The sequence below is a fragment of the Acipenser ruthenus genome, chromosome 16 (assembly GCF_902713425.1).
Source record: "Acipenser ruthenus chromosome 16, fAciRut3.2 maternal haplotype, whole genome shotgun sequence".
Lineage (NCBI taxonomy): Eukaryota > Metazoa > Chordata > Actinopteri > Acipenseriformes > Acipenseridae > Acipenser > Acipenser ruthenus.
In genome coordinates, this window is record NC_081204.1 from 27,871,988 (window position 1) to 27,890,499 (window position 18,512).

At 37.1% G+C, this 18,512-nt stretch overlaps 1 pseudogene; it reads left to right on the forward strand.

The window, feature by feature from the left end:
• Nucleotides 1-84: 84 nt before the first annotated feature.
• LOC131697823 (DNA-directed RNA polymerases I and III subunit RPAC2-like) lies at nucleotides 85-14,132 on the forward strand (annotated as a pseudogene).
• The last annotated feature ends 4,380 nt before the right edge of the window (nucleotides 14,133-18,512 follow it).

Consider the following 18,512-nt stretch of genomic DNA (forward strand, 5'->3'; position numbering starts at 1 on the left):
GCTTTGCGTCATGGGTATTGTAGTTCAGAAAGCAGAAGATTCCAGTTTTATTTCTGGTATATAGCTCAGTCTGCTCATGCATATATTTCATTATGTATTGCCAGTTATAAAAAATTTAATGATGGTATTTGATTTTCTTTAGTTTGGGTAAGAATAAACTAATTTGATCGACTCATAAGTACTACAAATCCCATCAGGTGCTTGCGCTCGTTGACTGTAGTTATGTGTGTCGAGGGCCCTTTATTAATGATACATAACCCAGTAGCCTAATTTCAACGTACACCTAAAATAATTATTAAGTAAGTTACGAATTACGTGTGTGACTATCATTATGAATATAAATACTGTGAAAGGCTAAATCAGAATAACCAGATATGATTTACCAATCAGACTACAAGGCCCAGACTGCCCCGCGAGTACGTTATGTCCCTGCGACACTGGACTGAGAGGAAACAGAAAGCATGGCGACAGAAGAGGGAGAGAAAAAACATGCACTGGAAGTGGTAAGTAATACAATGGAATACATATATATGTGTATGCATGTGTGTATTGATACAATAACAAATATAGTAATATACGCGATAGCAAGCTTTCAATTTAGAGTACAGTAGGTATGCGTGACTGCAACGGTTCCTTGTCGGTAATTTTTTTTTAAACCCTCTTAGTTATAAAACTAGCATGCAGTTCTTTGATTAATTCACATAGAAGAATTTATCAAATGTCACACTTCCATCTCATCAAGACACTGCTGAAAGCACAGACTGGTCACACTGGCAGATCCTTTTTTTATTCAGATTTTCATTTCTTTGCTTTAAAGAAATGGACTTCTGTACAGACTGACATAGATTATAAAGTCTATTCTTTTTATGAACACATTTTGTGAAGCATTTTTTGTATGGCAAAGCGAGTAACTAGTTTACAAATTCAAATGTGTTATTTGGTAATAGTTAGTTACTATGCAGGGACTTCAAAATGTATCATCATGTGAGAGTTTTAGGTTTCAAATTGTTTGACCAATTTTAAATAGAATGAAGTAACACAGTTAATAAATATCTTACTTCGCATTATCAAAAAAAAAAAAATCATGTTACAAAGCTAAAACCAAAATTAAAACCACACTTCCCATACACTTTACATGCGGCACTGGTCGACAATAGGTTCTCGATTGACGTTTCATTATAGCATATCCAGTTGAATTTAAATGTTTTTCTCCAAATTGAAGTTTCCATTGACCTCCACTAGGGGTCAGAATTGATCAACAGCTGGATGCTGGTGTTCTTTTATATTACATTCAGCACTCACATATCCGACCCTATAAAATTTTGACTTAAGTGACGGTTAAACGTGTGTGACGCATATCTGATTATTTAGTTTTGGCCTGTTCCAACCCTTGTGTGTTTTTTGTGTTCCCTGAAAAACCGACAATACAGAAATGCATATCTGAAAGCACTGTGTTTTTTAAAATAAGTAGGCTTCCATTTAGATGTACTGTATTGGTTTTGTTGGTACAGTACTATATTTTCAACAGGGTAAGTATTTTAATTCAGAACAATATGATCCTGAAAATATCCCTTGCCAAAACTAAAGAGACAACATGTTAACTGCAATACAGTACATACTTTTAAATCTGGTACGTATTGCAGCAGTATGTAAAATTTCCCATTAATGACACAACAGCAAAATTAAATCTAAATGTTATCCATGCACAGAACTGTGTAAAACGTAAAAGGCAATGCAATTTAACAAAAGATTAAAAAATAATAATAAAAAAATACAAGTTTCCAGAATTATAACTACAGTGCCTTGCAAAAGTATTCAGACCCCTGACCAATTCTCTCATATTACTGAATTACAAATGGTACATTGAAATTTTGTTCTGTTTAATATTTTATTTTAAAACACTGAAACTCAAAATCAATTATTGTAAGGTGACATTGGTTTTATGTTGGGAAATATTTTTAAGAAAAATAAAAAACTGAAATATCTTGCTTGCATAAGTATTCAACCCCCACACATTAATATTTGGTAGAGCCACCTTTCGCTGCAATAATAGCTTTAAGTCTTTTGGGGTAAGTATGTACCAGCTTTGCACACGGTGTAAGAGTGATTTTGGCCCATTCTTCTTGGCAGATTTGCTCCAGGTTGTTCAGGTTGGTTGGACGACGCCTGTGGACCGCAATTTTCAAATGGTGCCACAGATTCTCAATGGGATCGAGATCAGGACTTTGACTGGGCCACTGTAGGACATTCACCTTTTTGTTCTTGAGCCACTCCAATGTTGCTTTGGCCTTGTGCTTGGGATCATTGTCCTGCTGAAAGGTGAATTTCCTCCCAAGCTTCAGTTTTTTAGTGGACTGAAGCAGGTTCTCTTGCAGTATTTCCCTGTATTTTGCTTCATCCATTCTTCTTTCAATTTTAACAAGATGCCCATTCCCTGCTGATGAGACGCATCCCCACAGCATGATGCTGCCACCACCATACTTCATTGTAGGGATGGTGTGTCTTGAGGCATGGGCAGTGTTAGGTTTGCGCCACACATAGCGCTTTGGGTTTTGGCCAAAAAGCTCTATCTTGGTCTAATCTGACCACAAAACCTTTTCCCACAATCGCAGCTGGGTCACTCTCATGCTTTCTGGCAAACTCCAGACGTGCTTTCAGATGGTACTTTTTGAGTAATGGCTTCTTTCTTGCCACCCTCCCATACAGGCCAGTGTTATGCAGAGCTCTTGATATGGTTGACTGGTGCACCATTACTCCACTCCCAGCCACTGAACTCTGTAGCTCCTTCAAGGTGATTGTTGGCCTCTCTGTGGCTTCTCTCACAAGTCTCCTTCTTGTTTGAGCGCTGAGTTTTGAGGGACGGTCTTTTCTTGGCAGTGCCTGGGTGGTGTGATGCAGCTTCCACTTCCTGATTATTGATCCAACTGTGCTCACTGGGATATCCAAACACTTGGATATTATTTTGTACCCTTTCCCTAATCTATGCATTTGTATTACTTTATCTCTAACTTCTGTAGAATGCTCTTTGGTCTTCATTTTCCTTCAGATTCACAGCCTGACCAATGATCCTTCAACAGTGGGGTTTTTATCCAGAAAATGTGACAGCAATTTTAATGGTTCACAGGTGGAGGCCAATGGTAAGGTAAACGTGTCCTCGTTAGGACAATTTCTTTCATCGGTGTAAACTGGGAGCTTCCACAGCACAGGGGTTGAATACTTATGCAAGCAAGATATTTCAGTTTTTTATTTTTCTTAAAAATATTTCCCAACATAAAACCAATGTCACCTTACAATAATTGATTTTGAGTTTCAGTGTTTTAAAATAAAATATCAAACAGAACGAAATTTTAATGTACCATTTGTAATTCAGTAATATGAGAGAATTGGTCAGGGGTCTGAATACTTTCGCAAGGCACTGTATATCCAAAGTCAGTATTCAGAATTGCTGATATAATGCTTGATTAGGCCCTAATGTCACAGTTCACTTGCAAAAGAAAATGCACAAAAGCAACAAAAGATCAGATTAAAAAATCCATCACAGTATCTCAAACTGTATAATGATTAACTGTTTCATTACCCTAGCTTGTCTTGTTCACTTTGTATCGGAAATCGCATGTGACGGGTTAGTGTATTAACTTGTTACATATATGGGGATTGATTTTATTCTTAACACAAGGCTTGTAAAACACAACTGACGTGTGTCTGGGTAACAGATATCCGAGAGCTGACTGTATTGACACTGTCGTGCGTAAAGACTTTTCCTACCTTCACACCACACAAGCAAATAAACCCAGTGCTTTTATTATGTATCTCTGTTTGCTGTGGTGTCTTAAGCAATAAAAAAAATCCTATTTTCAACACTGCTGGAATGAAATCCTTGCAATTTAATATAGTAATTGTGATTTAAAAAAAAAAAAAAAAGATATAAACTGACAAGTGTGTGAACTCTTCCACCTCTGCTTGTCCAAAAAATAAACTCTCACAATATCTCAGTATTGCCGTGGTAAATCATTTATCAGCTTCCTTTCTCCTCTGCTGTGACTAATGTTTTTTTAATGAAATGATGTTTGTCATATCCTGCCATCCCTCCCTTCCTGGTTTATTTCCCAAAATAACTGGGTCCTTCATGCTCTGGGATTCAGTCACAGTGACCTCCGTGGTCGCTGGGGTTCAATCCCAGACAACAGGGTGGAGGAGCTTGAAAACTGTTTAATGCATCATGCTTGCCTTTTCTACAGAAACCAGCTGTGATTAAACTTGGTACGGTCATTCATTAGCCCTCTCATCATAGTCTAGGTCAGGATTACACCACCTTGCTTGCATTCAGTTGCAGGACTTTACATTGACCCTGATTGAAATCAATATCTAAGGACCTGGTTGGAACAAAGTCTCGCACACCCCTGATCTGGGTCCGTGGCGACCTTCTTATTCTTTGTCGTATCCTTTGCAGAGCATTTGTTTGTTCGTTCCAGAAACTGACCTGATGTAGTCAATTCTAATTGCAATTACAGCAGAATTGTTAGCTGAAATTGCAATTACAATGAAATAGTGTGCCAAGATTCAACTACAGTTGTATTGTAATTGCATATACTTACAAATTGCATGCACAATTACAATTGTAATTGACCCCAGGTGTGTCTGGGACCATGTCATCTCCCGGACCTGTTTATATACATTTACATGTGCTGGGCAACCCTGTTTACTGTCTGTGAGATCATCACTGGAATACATTCAAGTAATGCATGCTAAAAAAGAAAAAAAAAAAAAAAAGTTTAGCATTAAAATAAAATTACCGTACATTGAAAAAAACTGGTTTATTGTTTTTGAGCATTAAAAATGAACACACATGTCTTTACATACAGTACCACTTGTGAGTGTTTGTTTTAGGTTCTTTGAAGCTCTTACTCGTAATACAAAAAAGCATGTACTGTTTTTGGGTGGAAATAAACCAGACTATATGAGGCCCTAACAGAAGCTTTAGGTTACCTTATTCCTAAACACTTCATAGCTTTATAATGAGATTCTGTTAGGCATACAAAAACAACACATTTCCCCCTTAGATGTCTAGCATATCCCAAAACACCAACAGCGCAGTACTGCCACAATGATTGATGAGGGGAAACAGCTTCATGTAAAATACACACATACAGTATAAACAAACCATGCTGGGGTGTTTGTAGGTGCAGTAGATCACTCTAATCCCATGAACAAACATCGTGGCCCACACACAGGCAAAGCACCTGCCTTGCACTGGGGTTGTTTAGCACTCGCACCCTGGATCCCAAATACAATGACAGCTGCTTGGAACAGCCCTTGTCGGTGACTGTTCCTCTCTTGCGTCACAGAACTCAAAGTGTTTTGCAATAAAGCTTTTCAAAGGGGTTTCCCAGAAAGCCTCCCACGTCTCGACCCAGTCCTGTAAAGCGCTCTTAACCCCAGAGAGCTGAGTGTTGCGTGTGTGTTGTCTCTGGAAACTGATTCTGAGTATTGGACGAGCTTGAAAGGGACGGATAATTTCCTTTACATTTTATTTTTCACATCCTTTTGGCTCTAGTAATTCCAAAACCACAGGCATGCCATACCGGGGTTCATTAGCTCATTTTGCTCTCTTCTAGTAGCTCTATCTTTCTACCTTCTACATAGACTTGTGTGCAACAGAGAAGGCGGGCCTACTCCAGAAAGAGCGCTTGCTTGAGACCCCATCCAAAGACATGTGAACTCTATTTAGGATTCGCTACCCAGCCTCCCACAGAAGCACCCTGATGTTTCCATTATGGGCATTTGCAGGTCACTTGCATGTTAGAATGGGTGAATAATAACTTGAAATACTCATCGGATATCGGTACTAGGAAGACTCTTTATCTGATTCTGATCCTAAAAGGGTGACCTTGCTTGTTAACCTGCCCCAAATATTTAAATTTGTATTACAATTCAAGAAAGAATGTGTGCAGACAGTTTCTCAAGTGCATTTTTCAATACAGCGTATAAATCCGAACAGTGAAGCAGAAAACCTCTTCATACAGCCAAACATTTACTCATGGAGTGCTGAAGTTGATACAATTATATTTAAGGCATATATTAATTCCTCCTGACAAGAATCTTATATTTTCCCTTTTGAGACGGCAATATGAAAATAACATAACTGTAAAAAAGTCCAGAAATCAGTGTTACAGAACAGGGGTCGTCAATCTATGACGCATGAGAAGGTTTTGAGTGACACTCGCACAGCTAGTCAAGTTTAGGACATGTAAAGATCTCAAGTTAAATATTTTTCCTTTACTTACCACAATCGTGTTTGTTCATTTTTAAAAGGACAGCACAGTATTTTATTGAATCTAATTTCGCTTATCTAGTGGTGCAATTATTTCTTGGTCCGCCTTCTATGCATAATATATATCGCCCGAGTTGGCAGTACTTGCTGTGAGTGTGAGACAAGTAAAGAAAAAAAAAGAACATTGACAAAATGTCTGTCTGTAAGAAAGCAAAAGTGTGTTCATTTCACGCTAGCTGGACCGAGAAATTTGGATTTGTTCAGAAGAAGGATCGTGCAAGTTTGTGCTTTCTGCTGTGAGAGTGTTGTATGTCGCACATCAAGTGTTCAACGACACTTTCAAACGAAGCACGAAAAATAATTTCATGACGAAGCTGACAAGACTGAAGCTGTCAAAAAAGCTGTGGCGGGATATGAAAAGCAAAGTCGTGTTTTTCAGCGTTTTAACCTTAAGTAAAAGTCAAGCTACAGAAGGAAGCTTCCAAATTGCGCTGTGCATCGCAAAAAACAGTAAACCGTTTACAGATGGAGAGTACGTGAAAGAAGCCTTCCTCCGCAGGTCAGAGGTTCTGTTTCATGATCTGATAAATAAAGACCTCAACTAATCTGGAATAAAAGAAATACCGGTCTCTGCAAGAACAGTTGAGCGACTTGTAAGTGAAATGGCAGAGCATGTTTAAAGATAAGCTGACAACGGCATTAAAGACATTGCGATAGTGTTGCAATCGATGAAAGCGTCTATCAATGACGTTCCACGTTTGGCAATTATTGCAAGATACTGTGCATCGGATGAAATTCGAGAGGAACTGCGTTACCTAAAGACGCCGAATGGCACAACAAAGGGGGAAGATATTATGGACACTTTTGTTAAGCATTTTGAAGAGATTTTTTTTGTGTAACGACTGACATCTTGGCACACCACATTTGAAAGGTTGTCGACCCGTTGCAGAACACCCTGCAGTGTGTAAAATAATCGCTTTAGTTAACCTTGTCCATATTGCAGCACAATATTTCTCAACATAGTCGCTTTATAAATCATATGCATGTGTCAACTTGTACCTGGGAGTGTTTGCCAAGAGAAATCAAATTTCTCTTTTAAAAGCACTGCAGTGTATCCACATCACGCTACCTCCAGCTCATTTTCTGTTCCCACAATACTCATAATTGCTCATAAGTGAAGTGATTTCTCCTGGTGAACCTTCACGAGTAGAAGTTGAATGAACAATGCATTTCCCCATTTAATTGATGACCCGTGATGTGCATTTTCTAGTGAGTAATGGTATTTCTACCTTTTTATTTATTTATATTAATTTAGGTCCAGGCGGAGGGCTCTGATGACTCCTGTGTCACCTTCGTTTTGCACGATGAAGATTACACACGTTGGGGAACTCGCTCCGCTACGTGATCATGAAGAAGTAAGTTTGCTTGTTTGCTCACTGACTCCCCCCCTCGACACACAACCCCTGATCTCTAACAACCTACACTTCATACATGTTGATAGGCTGGTCCTTTTCTATGACATTTGAGACTGAATAGGTTAAACTGCCATCCAGATAATTAACCAGCACAATGTAAATATGGTTGCTGTAATGAGCCTCAAATGGCATTCTTCGTTTATGGCAGACAGCCATAACCTTTTGTTGCTGCAGCTGAAAAGGTTCAATGCTTTTAGACCTGTGTGTTATGATAATAGGCCAGAAACAGCTAGAAAAATCTTTACCTGCGAAACATTATTTGCTGTCTGAATTGCAAATATATGTTTCAGTTAAAGTTGGAAGTATTTAACCTCAATTATCTTGCCTTTTGGGACATGTGCTTTATTAAGACGGTATGGTTCCCATTACAGAGAATACTGATACTGCTGTTGCAGGCTAGTCTACTGGATTTATTTTCTTTGTGAAGATGTTCCTTGAACTCCAAAGGGGGATAGTTTAATCAATTATACAAAAGTTACAGTTGGGTTAATCCATGCCAAAATAACAGGGAGTCTGCATGCTGTATTTCTCCAGAAAACACCAATAATCCTACAATAATTTCCATTAGTAACCTAATAATGTCCATTATTAGGTTATAGGGATGCGCTTTTTGTACATTTTTATGAATGTTTAAATGCTATGCAGGTGTCAGAGTTTAAACCATATCTACACACACACATTCTGTATACTGACAGCCCTGGTTAGTATTTTCTAAGCAAAGAGACCCTAAATAAGTAACTAACGTTTTAACAACACAACGACTTAACTACAAATAAATAAAAACAAACACGGACACACCAAAGTATATATTGAAATTCGGACTGTCACTCAATTCAAATTTTTGATTGGTTAATTTATGTGCATTAGTTGATTTAACTGGTAGATTCACATTTTTAATAAAGGTAACGAGCTTATAGCGGCTGTCCTGCATGTAATACTAAAAAATCATAGAATCTAAAAAAAAAAAAAAAAATGTTTTGGTTTTTTTAAAAAAGCATTTGTATTATTTTGTGTCTCTCTATGTATTTGTACTGCACTAAACTTACATATGTTACAGAATCAGAATGCACAGATTATAATACATTGTTATATCAACTCTACTGTTCAGGGAAAAGCCTATACACAATTTATTTACACTTCTGCGTTCTCTGAATTAATATTGAAAATAAAACCTTGTTTTAAAATCATGTTATACGTATTCACGGGGATGTCAGGGCTAAATAAATGCCAGTCACCATCTAGAGCGTTCTGTTTATTATTATGGATGTTTGCTTAGAAAAGCTGCTTGGAGGCAATTGTCAAACCTGTGCGCTTTTTTTTTTTATTATATCTGCCCATACTGTGGCACCACAGCAGTTGGATACTCGACGGACTGCTGTATATGATGATAAATTAAAAAATATGTGTTTGGTGAAATTTGTCACGTGACTGGTTATACGTCTTGCATATTATTCAACGTTTAACCATTTCTTTTAGAGTTTATACTTTTACATTTTTAAAATTCCCATCCCAACTAGGTTATGAAATGCAAACTAGCATGCATGTCTCTTTAGTGATTTGTATATCTGTAAAAAATAAGAATTCTTCTGATTTCAAATCAAGTTTTGATGTCTAAAGACATATACAGTAATAACTTTATCTAACTACTGGGCTGTGATAAAAGAAGTGGAGTTTTGTGGCTACAGCAATACTCATCCTTCAGAGACCAAAATAAACTTCAGGATTCAGACGAGAGGCGAGTGTTTTTTGTTTATTCCTGCTGGTGTATTGATTGTAGTCCTTCACACGTCCCTGGCCTGACCACCTGTCTCTGAGGGGAGCTTTTCTGTCTGGAAAGCTGCCTGCCTGTGATCTTCCTCCCCTCTACCACCCCTTTCTCTCCGGGCTCAAGTTCACAGTGGCCAGCTGCGTGCTGAAATCTGGTGTGAGGAAGGCGATGTGCTTGTGATATCTCTCTTTGGTACACTACAAAAGGGTTCCACAGGTTGTGTGAACCCTTCTTAAAAAAGACAACTGAACTCTTAGAATAAATACCAAAGCTAGCTTGCACTTGGGTATATGTATTGAAATCACACCACTAAAGGTATTATGTGGACTGTGAATGGCCACAACCGGATAAGTTCAAGGGGTGGACTAAATACCAAGCATTACTGTATTATTATTTTTTTTTATTATTTTATTTTTTTTACACCAAAAACAGTTACTGTTAACAATCGGTCAATAAATGAAAGACAGCTCTGGATGCCTGCTTAAAGGAGACCAGGCATTGTGAGTTTAGACAGCCGTTTGTAAATAATTACATTGGAAAAGCAATGCAACACCTCAATCAACATTTGAAAAAGGTGAGACTCTCATTCCTTTTATTCACACATTTTATATCCAACAAAGTAATTATGAATCATGTGCAGTTTTGAAAGAAACACATATATTAAACATGTATTTATTTTGCAGTCTTTGAAAACCAAACTGTTGAACTTCATGGGAAAATAGACAATACTAGTTTGGGAGTTGCCAGTATTTCGAGGTGCTGCCTACCCTTAATAGCCCTGTAATTAGTTAAGGTATACTGTTTTTATTTGGTTACTATTATTTTTGGTGGAAATGTTTACATTTCACATACAGTACAGTGGTATTGTCAGATCAGGTTGTAATACAGTAAAATTGCAGTTCAGAGTTTTGTAAAAATATGTAAATATTGTTGAATCTGACAACTATCCCCGTGCTAGATAATTGTGAGGCCTGGGCTTTGGTGACCTCAATGTCTTCTACATTTCCTGTAACAGACAGACAGATTGATTTATTGTGTTGTCCCAGGTCTGTTTTTTTCCAGTTGAGTTCTGGACATACATATTCATATTAACACTCAAAGCCAAAATAGTTATTTTTTACTACTTAGGGGTTGATCAATAGATAGCTTTTTTTTCGTATCTTTATTATAATTCAAGAAACAACGTGTGCAGCCAGTTTCTCGAGTGCAGTTTAAACCATATTAAATTCAAAAAGGGAAGCAAAACTTTTCCTTGTGGATTGCTGAAGTTGATTCAGTTATATTTAAGGCGTGTCTTAATTTCTCACGACCAAGAATTTCATATTTTCCCATTTTTTATACCAATATGAAAATAACAATGTATGCACCTTGGAATCCTCCAGGGTTTGCATCAACCAGACACAACTATGTTAATGGTAGAGGTGTATCTCAGTGCTGGAAAATGCTAAAATAAAAAGAAAAATATATATATTTATATCAAGTCAAATTGTCAAACAATCTAAAATACAATTAAAGAAAAATTACATAAATAAAAATAAACCCTTTGGGTATAATCAGCACTTTTTTTAAATTATATTTTAAGACATTTTCCAAATTGGTATGCCTCCAATTGCAAACAGGAAAGCATTCATATTCCTAGTGTGTTCTGTGTCAGGCAATTTATGTATTTCCCTTTTGCTGAATGCATTGAATCTCAAACATGTGGTAGTACTTTTTGCAGTAGAGTGGTCTAAATTGAAATGGTGGAAGACATTTTCCTGCTCTCTAGCTCTGATGCTGTGCACATTTTAAATCTGAAGTTATTACAGGGGCAGAAAAAGGAACACTGTGTTCTACAACAACATCAACAAGTTTATAGGGATTGGTGAGACAATTCTTCTACACATACTAAATGCAATAATTGCATCACTAATTTAACACAGGTTTTATTGAATCCAGTGAGCCATGTGTTTACTAAAAGAGTAATACATTTAAAAACCACAAATGTCTAACTGAGACTTCACTTTCTAAAACATATGTTTTTAAAATACTGCTGGAAACAAAAGGCTACTGCCATAAAGCCTTTAAAATACTTGGGGAAAGTTTTAGTATTCTTATGATGTTTATTATTGTGTCTTACTATTTTATTCGTATTACGTACAGGTTATCAGCCCCCTGAGCAGGCCATTCTACAGGGACAAGCCTAGGAATGGCACAGTTTGTACCTCCTGCTCTTAATTTAGAAGTAAACTTCTCAGAGATCCTATTGCATGCCAAAAACAAGAATATTAAACATTTATTAACAGCTTGTGAAGCAAACCCATTTGAAATATCTTCAGAAATACAAGGGTTTGACAAACTACATCTTTTGACGTGCCCTTACATAAAAGAAAATGGTATGAACCATTATTTAAGACATTGTTTTGTCTTCAATTTTTTAAAATTACAGGCCTCTGTACAGGTCAACTATTTAAAAACTGCAGGCCACTTTAATGGTATAGCAACCCCTCTGTAAACTTACAAAGGGGTTGATTTCATCAACTTGTACCCTGCCAGCATAAGCAGTTGGAAAGAGTTTATAAAAAATAAGGTTCAGATGTTTACGCGAGTACCCTGGGAGTCTAAAGAATTTTGTCTGAACTTTTTGCATGTATTGAGATGATTAGCCAATTTGTTAATGTGCACTTGTTAAATCCATTTTTATTGCTTTACAGGAGCTTTAATGGTTCATTTAAAAACACTGTTACTGTAGGGGGGAATAGTCCCACATGGTGTTATTGGTGGCTTGTCGAAAAAAAAAAAAAACTCTGAATTTGACACCTCTATGAAAATTCCAGCTCACTCGAAGCTGTGGCTAATTTATACATGATGTCACACCAGGACAAGCTCGCAGACCTGCTAGCTGCTTTCCTGCATTACCGCTCACCAAAAGCCTTGTCGGTCACACATGTAAACACCCAGGGGAGACACAATCGTAAATTGTAGTGTACGGCTGCTCCAACACACCAGGGCCATTGGTATATCTTCATGAGTTTCCAACCACTGGAGATTTAGAAATAACAAAATGCTTCACTGCTTCAAATGTTTGTTTGTGTCTTGGGATTTCCAGATCACTTTGAGAGAGGAATTGACCTTATGAGCACATGTACCCATGATGCATTGCGACTAGAGGCAAGCTTTGGACGTGAGTGGAGTTTAAAGGGTCATCATCATCAAAAGAATGCACCAATCTTCATCAAACCTAGCAAGGAGCATTTGGCTTTTAATCTGCATCTTAATTTTATCCACATTTTTAACCTGAATGTGATTACGAGGACTGTCTTTGCATGCACCGGTTTCATCGGGCTCGGTATGAGTCATGTATACTGCACATTATTCTGGAAAATGTTCAGGTCATGTTGGATTTGGAAGCTGCTTTTTTATTTTCAGTGTAAAATTCAATTTGAAATGGCCTCCTGGATTCCTTGCCAAGGACGCTTAGGTTAGATTGGTCTAGATGGGAGATATCTCTGCTTACATGCTCCACCACCCTTGCTAGCTCACTAATTGAAAACAGTCAACTTAGATAAGTAGCCTAACTGGGTTGGATCATCTACCGGCTCATTGATTTTACATACATATATATATATATATATATATATATATAAATATAAATTGTAATGTCATTGCTGTTGGACGCAAGGATTTGGAGCTTCAGTAGTACTAAAAGTAAAGGTTTTGATTAGAGGTGTGTGGATACTGGGCTAATTCCTACCGACTTCTTCTATGGTGGTGCCAAAGAACTTGGGTGGTTTCAGACTTTCTAATGGGCTGTTTGCTATCGGCAGGGCTTTCAGTACCTATGCTTTCTCTTCCATTCTTGGATTGATGGCTTTGAACTGAGGTTCATTATGTCCTGTTTTTGTATCTAATGGAAAGGGAGCTGTGTTTCTGTTATGTACAGATGTGTGCAGTTCATTGCTATCTCCATGCATTCTGCAGAAAGGAAACATTTTAAATTGGTTTCTCTGTTCTGCAGGCAAGCTCCCAGCTGTGGAGCCCTTTCGTAAAGGGCTGAATGATTTATCAGGAGTCTGCCAGCATGTTCTCAACACCTTTTGAGGTAAGATGACGTACGAACTCCAGAGCAGATCAGTCACCATCTTTGGGCAGTGCATTAACCCTTTTCTGCATTCTATGTATGTTTCTATTACTTACTACTAGACCAACCCTGAGTGTGCATAAAATGGTTGAACAACAATACACTGATAATTCCTGTGTGTAATTTCCTTTATGTCTTGTCAGTACAGTTCAGGAGATTAGTGTGGTGGTGTTTGTTTTTTTTTCCCTGAAGGCATGTCAAATTTTACATTTTCATTATTTATGTAATTTCTCAAACTATTTGCCTGTGGTCTTGATTCCAGCTTTTGATTAAACCAAGTAGAAAAACCACATACGTAATTTAGGCCACTTGACAGGGCATCACACTCTGTAATCGGTTCGTCCCTGTGGTTTGGTCTATGTGTGTGTGTAATTTATAATATTTTTGTACGTTAATGTGAACATATGAGAATGTAGTATTTCATATGTGATGGAATGTATTTCTTGTTTAAAAAGTGTGGCTGTGCAACCTGAGAATAATGCAAAAAAAAAAAGAGAATTCATTCTAGGATAACTGGATTTTACTAGATAACCAGACAGGAAACACTGCCACGTGGACAGTGAGTGCATATCTCTACTTAATACTATAAGGATTAGGATTTGATTTCTGTTTACCGCTTCCTTGATCTCCACACAAGATAATAATGTGGTTGTGTTTGACTGACTGAGACATGATGAGGGCACATCATCAGAATTTACTGGATTACTGTAACATTAACCCATTTATAGCAAACTGACAAACAGTAAAAGGTCAGGATTCACATACAATTGAGCCGAGTAAGGAATCTTTTTTTCCGCAGGCAGCTGTAATGTATTAACTGAAGAACTGTATGTGTTTAATATGTTGCAGACAAGTATGAAGACATACAAAGAGCAGAAAGAGGAAGCCATGGACTAATTCTGGAGCTGACCAAATATTGAGGTTTCTATAGCAACAGAGCTCCTAGCAGGGTGCCAACCTTGCAATTTTGTTTTTACTCAAATGCAGACCTACAAGTGAGGAAGAAAATCAAGACAACAAATTACAGTAAAGTTAGTTAGAATTTAGTAAGCGAGACACTTAAAGAAAAAAAGCCACTTTTTGATAGTTGGTTAGAAAGAAACAACTAAAGTAACTTGGACAGTAAGTTAAAATAACTTTAAGTTAGACATTAAGAAGAGATTAAGAGATCAAGTTAGCAAGACACACACTGACAGTAGGAATGAAGCCCTTGGAGAACAAATGAAGACGGGTAGTAAAACTGTTTGAGACAGTAAGTTAAAAATAAACAATTGGAGACTAAATTAAGTAAGTTAGAATGAAACCATTGGAGAACAAAGTTAGAATGAACGGGTAAAGACAGATGGAACAAATTAAGAATGAACCAATAGAATACAGGGAGGGAACACGAGCCAGTGGAAAAGAAGGAAATTTAGTTTCAGGAATAAACTGACAGTTAACATCAAAGATGAAAACCATATACTATTATGAGTAAAGCAACTGAGGGGGTAACAGAAAAAGAAAACAAACTGAGCCTGTCCACCCAAATTATTATTTTTTTTATTTATATTTTTTTTAAAAGGATGAGCTTGAATTTATTTATTTCCATTTTTCATCACCAACAATGGCTGTGTCTGTTAAAATGTGCTTTATAAATATAAACTGCTGGAGCCATTAGATGTTTAAGGAATAATATTTTGGCTGACATGCCCATCCTAGTTGACATCATGGTGCATGATTGGGTTAAGTCGTCACTGAGGGACAGAACAGCAATGGACAAGTCCCTAATTTACATAGTTTCATTAACTAACATCTGCTCTGTATAAAAGGCAAATAAACCCTGTATGCCAAGTTGCCAAATAGACCAATTCTGCTGCAGCTTTAAGAACTTCTCAACAGGAATCGAGAATTCCACAAGGCCCTGAACCTGCCAAGAGATGGAAGTTGAATGTGGAGAATGTAATGTATACAATACCCTTGGATTTAAGTTCAAAGAGCTGCAGCAATCTGAATAATTGCAAACAAAATGTAAGGGTAAAAGTAAACAAGCATGTACTCGGTATTATCATCCTGGAATTTGAATTACAGCTACAGGCTAGGACTGTAGGCCAGACAATACATTTTTCATATATTCAAACGCTCTACCTGCATGCTCTTATTATAATGACAGGTACAAATTTTACAGTTACAGACGTGCTCAAATTTGTTGGTACCCCTCCACAAAAAATGAAGAATGCACAATTTTCTCTGAAATAACTTGAAACTGACAAAAGTAATTGGCATCCACCATTGTTTATTCCATATTTAATAGAAATCAGACTTTGCTTTTTTATTCAACATAATATTGTAAATAATAAAACAAATGAAAATGGCATGGACAAAAATGATGGGACCGCTAACCTAATATTTTGTTGCACAACCTTTACAGCCAATCACTGCAATCAGACATTTTCTGTAGCTCTCACTGAGACTTCTGCACCTGTTAACAGGTAGTTTGGTCCACTCTTCCTGAGCAAACTGCTCCAGCTGTCTCAGGTTTGATGGGTGCCTTCTCCAGACTGCAAGTTTCAGCTCTTTCCATAGATGTTCGATAGGATTCAGATCAGGACTCATAGAAGGCCACTTCAGAATAGTCCAATGTTTTGTTCTTATCCATTCTTGGGTGCTTTTAGCTGTGTGTTTTGGGTCATTATCCTGTTGGAGGACCCATGACCTGCGACTGAGACAGAGCTTTCTGACTCTGGGCAGTACGTTTGGCTCCAGAATGCCTTGATAGTCTTGAGATTTCATTGTGCCCTGCACAGATTCAAGGCACCCTGTGCCAGGCGCAGCAAAGCAGCCCCAAAACATAACCGAGCCTCCTCCATGTTTCACTGTAGGTATGGTGTTCTTTTCTTTGAAAGCTTCATTTTTTCGTCTGTGAACATAGAGCTGATGTGACTTGCCAAAAAGCTCCAGTTTTGACTCATCTGTCCAAAGGACATTCTCCCAGAAGGATTGTGGCAGTATACATTTTAACAAATTCCAGTCTGGCTTTTTTATGTTTTTCTGTCAAAAGTGGAGTCCTCCTGGATCTTCTTCCATGGAGCCCACTTTCACTCAAAAAGCGACGGATGGTGCGATCAGAAACTGACGTACCTTCACCTTGGAGTTCAGCTTGTATCTCTTTGGCAGTTATCCTTGGTTCTTTTTCTACCATTCGCACTATCCTTCTGTTCAATCTGGGGTCGATTTTCCTCTTGCGGCCACGCCCAGGGAGGTTGGCTACAGTTCCATGGACCTTAAACTTCTTAATATTTGCAACTGTTGTCACAGGAACATCAAGCTGCTTGGAGATGGTCTTGTAGCCTTTACCTTTACCATGCTTGTCTATTATTTTCTTTCTGATCTCCTCAGACAACTCTCTCCTTTGCTTTCTCTGGTCCATGTTCAATGTGGTGCACACAATGATACCAAACAGCACAGTGACTACTTTTCTCCATTTAAATAGGCTACATGACTGATTACAAGATTGGAGACATGTGTGATACTAATTAAAGAAACTAATTAGTTTGAAATATCACTATAATCCAATTATTTATTATCTTTTCTAAGGGGTACCAACAAATGTGTCCAGGCCATTTTAGAATATCTTTGTAGAATAAGCAATAATTCATCTCTTTTCACAGCTTCTTTGCTTTATTCTATGACATACCAAAGGCATGCAAGTATACATGATAAAATAGCTTTTAATTTCATCACTTTTCAGGAGGAATGAAGCATTATTTCAATGAGCTGTAAGGGTACCAACAAATTTGAGCACGTCTGTAACTTTCTTTTTTTAAATTAGAACATTTTCTTTACTACATTGTTGTCTTCACACAAAGCATAGATTAACCTCCATAAACAGGTTAGAATCACCTTAACACACCCATCATAACACATTTTATCTGCTTGTATCTCAACAAGTGTGTGAGTGCTATGCTTTACACAGAGATCCTTTCAGCAAGGACACAGTGCTTTGGAAAAACAGTTAAACATCCACCCTTTCGAATTTGTCTTCCAAGAAAAATAAAATGCATGCCTTTTGAGATTGAACTAAATTGAATTTAACAATAAAAGTGCAATCTGTGGATTACAGAAAAGCTAAAACTAGAAACATGATAAAATAGTTTTTATTGGCCATATATTGTTTACAAGCAGTGTTGGTGAGCATACTAGCTTATTGGATTGGTAGAATCACAGTACAGCATCTGTCATCAGGAATGCCATAATGTTTTGCTTCTCGGAAACTTTCCAGTAATTCAAGTTGAAATGGTTTTTGTTGAGTTTAACAGCAAGGTGATTACCATCTTTGTATCCGTGCTGCTTGTGTGGGTTACTCTTGCATCATGATTTCCAAAGAGCTTAACAGAACTCTTACACTCTCAATGCAGATGTTGTTGCATAGCTTGGATCCACATAGAGTGTATATGTATATGTATATATATATATATATATATATATATATATAGATATATAGATATATATATTTATATATATATAAAATATCTTAAGCTTTAATACGAAAAAAAACAGTATCCCTCTCAAGACATGGCATAAAGAGCAGAAACAACACACATTGGCAGTGTTTTTTCTTCACAGTAATTTAGATAAGTACAGAACACAAGTGGTATTTTGTGTTTGAATATACAGCGTTATTATTCTGGTATTTCATTATTCCAGCGTGGATTAGTTAGTGGAATGTATTCTCAGCATTTAACACCAGAATTCTGACTAATCTCAGATATACATACAAAATCCTTAGGATATATATATATATATATATATATATATATATATAGATATATATATATAGATATAGATATATATATATATATATATATATATATATATATATATATATATATATATATAGAT